The sequence below is a fragment of the Oncorhynchus mykiss genome, chromosome 8 (genome assembly GCF_013265735.2).
Source record: "Oncorhynchus mykiss isolate Arlee chromosome 8, USDA_OmykA_1.1, whole genome shotgun sequence".
Lineage (NCBI taxonomy): Eukaryota > Metazoa > Chordata > Actinopteri > Salmoniformes > Salmonidae > Oncorhynchus > Oncorhynchus mykiss.
Window position 1 is genome coordinate 59,084,855 of NC_048572.1, and position 4,178 is coordinate 59,089,032.

Sequence of the window (4,178 nt, forward strand, 5' to 3'; positions counted from 1 at the left end):
AGCCTCCACTTCTATGTCAAAGATAATAAAACAAAAACACAACAGTAAATAGTACAGCAATGTCAGCAAAAACGCTACAGTAAATACTACATTCCACAAAAACACTACAGTAAATAATACTGTATACTACAATCCGCAAAAACACTACATGAATTGCTATAGTATACACTACAGTTTTATTTTACTACAGTATTTGTACTATAGTTAACTGTGCATACTGCAGTATATTACAGTAAACACTACAGTGAATACTACAGTAAAGTCCGCAAAAACACTACAGTGAATACTATAGTATTAATACCATAGTATAATATATAGTTTTTTTCATGAGGGTTATACTTGTATATTACTGCTAACGTGTAATATTTATTCAAAGGCCCACATTCCCTTAGCTTTAGACTGATGTCCAATACCAGACAGTGACACGTGGACAGACAGGGACACATTCAGTACCACCTTGCACAGTCTTGCCTGCATCTAGCTGATCTAGGTTGTAATCATTAGTACAACAGTTGCAAACAAGAGTTTCTATTGGACAAATCCAGGTATGTTTATCCCGGTTTTGTTCAGTTTGCTTCAGCGGAATAAATACAACCCTGATCATGCACAGTTCACTTTCATAGCAGCCACATTGTATCAATCAAATGTATTTCTTAAGACCTTTTTACATCAGCCGATGTCACAAAGTTCTATACAGAAACCCAGCCTAAAACCACAAACAGCAAGAATGCAGATGTAGAAGCACAGTAGCTAGGAAAAACTCCCTAGAAAGGCAGGAACCTAGGAAGAAACATAGAGAAGAACCAGGCTCTGAGGGGTGGCCAGTCCTCTTCTGGCTGTGCCGGGTGGAGATTATAACAGAACATGGCCAAGATGTTCAAACATTCATAGATGACCATCAGGATTAAATAATAATAACTGTAATCCTTCTCGCATTTATGCGCTCTCCTCCTCTCACTTTTTCCCTTTGCTTGTGGACTTCAAAGCACAACACCTCAGCTACCACAGCCTACATCATTGTCACCATATTAGCTAAAGTAACATCATAGTCAACATAGCTAACTAATGTGTTAGTAAACCCCCAACAATCCTACAGTAACGTTAGAGTGTACAAGTCAGTAAGCCGTTGCCCCAGTGGCAATAAATTAGTAAAACCAAAAGCTTACCTAGACTTGGAAGAATACCAGTTTTGTGTTGGATAGTCATAGCCAGCTAGCTAACATAGCATCCCTCTGTTTAAGCAGGGTGTTTAAGTAGGCTAAGATAGATATCTGCATTTGCTAGCTAAGTAATGAAACTGAAAGTTTCTCTCTCTCTTGCTTCTTCATTTTGGAAGAAATTAATTTGTATAAAACTGTTCAACTAATGTCTTTCTCTCTCTTTGAGTCAACTACTCACCACAATTATGCACTGCAGCATCCATAGCTGATGCTTTAAGTACTAGATTCATTCCCTGGTCCTTTGATTGGGTGGACAACATGTCAGTTCATGCTGCAAGAGCTCTGATAGGTTGGAGGACATTCTCCAGAAGTTGTCATAATGACTGTGTAAGTCTATGGAAGGGGGTGAGAACCATGATTCTCTTAGGTTTTGAAATGAAGTCAATGTACCCAGAGGAGCACGGAAGCTAACTGTCCTCTGGTTACACCATTGTGCTACCCTACAGAGCGCTGTTGAGGCTACTGTAGACCATAATTGAAAAACAGTGTGTTTTAATCAATTATTTAGTGGCATGTGAATATATTTAGTGTAGTTTTATCTAAAAATTATAACTTTTTTAATGTTTTACTATTGTTATTTTTATGAAATTCGTTGAGAAGGATGGTCCTCCCCTTCCTCCTCTGAGGAGTCTCCACTAGTCTAGTCAGTGGACATACACACCATTCCTTACATGTCAAACATTAACCAATAATGAAGAGAATGTTGTTGTTAGTAAATCATTAGACGCCACTTTGACTTTTAGGGAAACGGGTACAACCAGTGATGTCTATAAAGCCTGGATGACTGACGGGGCACTGTATTGAAGCCATTGCGATGCCATCTTGGTACTCCTCAGCCATTGTAAAAAAGATTTTGTAAGCTATAGAAATGCATTTATTTATGTCTACATTCGTTTTTGACGTGTTTATTATATTACAGACACCAAAATATATATATACACATATATATATACTGTATATAAACATTTTCTTTCAAGTATTTTCTTTAGTACTAATGTTACTGTCTCCACTACAATAACAAAATACTTAAATATATGTCATTTTATCCTTTAAACACTTAATTGAAATACTGTAGAATTCCATTCATTCCTATGGAGGACTGCTCCTACTGGGGAGTACCAATATGGCCGACCGGTGGCTTCAAATCCTCTCAATGGCCAATACATAGCATCAGCAATCCAGGGTTTATATACATGGCTGGGTACAACTGTGGTGTCTGAGGTAATAGGATATTACCAACTTCTCTAAGCACAATAGGTGTTTGTGCACCAAGCACACAATTGTATTGTTTGTCTGCATATGTGTGCCACCGTGCATATGATGAATATTGTATTCATTCATACCCACCTTCATTAATGTTTACCACATTTGGCTGTAAAACAGCAGGATGGATGGGTCTACAGTACACATAGTGCTTCTGATGCTGTTGCTGCTTCGCCATCCACAGGGTCACCTTGCCAACAGGTAGGGAAAAGAGGGAAAGGAAAGTTATTGACATACAATTGATGAAGTTTATTTCCACAACGCTATATCCATTTTAAAATGATAAACGTGGATTAGCTAACACAACGTGCCGTTGGAACACAGGAGTGATGGTTGCTGATAATGGGCCTTTGTACGCCCATGTAGATATTCCATAACAAATCTGCCGTTTCCAGCTACAATAGTCATTTACAACATTAACAATGTCTACCCTGTATGTCTGATCAACTTGATGTTATTTTAATGGGTATAAAATGTTATTTTCTTTCAAGAACAAGGACATTTCCAAGTGACAAAAAATATTGAACGGTAGTGTAAATGTTCAGACCGTTTACTCAGAACTTTGTTGAAGCATCTTTGGCAGCGATTACAGCCTTGGGTATGATGCTACAAGCTTGGCACACCTGTATTTGGGGGGTTTCTCCCATTCTTCTCTGCAGATCCTATCAAGCTCTGTCAGATTAAATGGGGAGCGTCACTGCACAGCTATTTTCAGGTCTCTCCAGAGATGTTTGATCAGGTTCAAGTACAGGCTCTGGTTGGGCCACTCAAGGACATTCATAGACTTGTCCCAAAGTCACTCCTGGGTTGTCATGGCTGCGTGCTTAGGGTCGTTGTCCTGTTGGAAGGTGAAACTTTGCCCCAGTCTGAGGTCCTGAGCGCTCTGGAGCAGCTTTTCATCGAGGTTCTCACTGTACTTTGCTCCGTTCATCTTTTCCTCGATCCTGACTAGTCTCCCACTCCCTGCCACTGAGAAACATTGCCACATCATGATGCTACCACCCCTATGCTTCAATGTAGGGATGCTGCCAGGTTTCCTCCAGACGTGACGTGTTCAATCTTGGTTTCATCAGACCAGAGAATCTTGCTTCTCATGATCTGGGAGCCTTTAGGTGCCTTTTGGCAAACTCCAACAGGGCTGTCATGTGGCTTTTACTGAGGTGTGGCTTCCTTCTGGCCACTCTACCATAAAAGCCTGATTGGTTGAGTGTTGCAGAGATGGTTGTCCTTCTGGAAGATTATCTTATCTCCTCAGAGGAACTTTGGAACTCCTTGAGCGTGATCATCGGGTTCTTGGTCACTTCCCTGACCAAGGCCCTTCTCCCCCAATAGCTCCGTTCGGCCAGGCGGCCAGCTCAGGGAATAGTCTTGATGGTTCCAAAAATTTTCCATTTAAGAATGACGGTGGCCACTGTGTTCTTGTGGACCTTCAATGCTGCAGACATTTTTTGATGTCCTATCCCAGATCTGTGCCTCAACACAATCCTGTCTCTGAGTTCTACGGACAATTCATTCGACCTCATCAATCAAATTTCATTCGACCTCATGGCTTGGTTTTTGCTCTAATATGCATTGTCAACTGTGGGACCTTATGTGGGCCTTTCCAAATCATGTCCAATCCATTGAATTTACCACAGGTGGACTCCAATCACGTTGTAGAAACATCTCAAGGATGATCAATGGAAACAGGAAGTA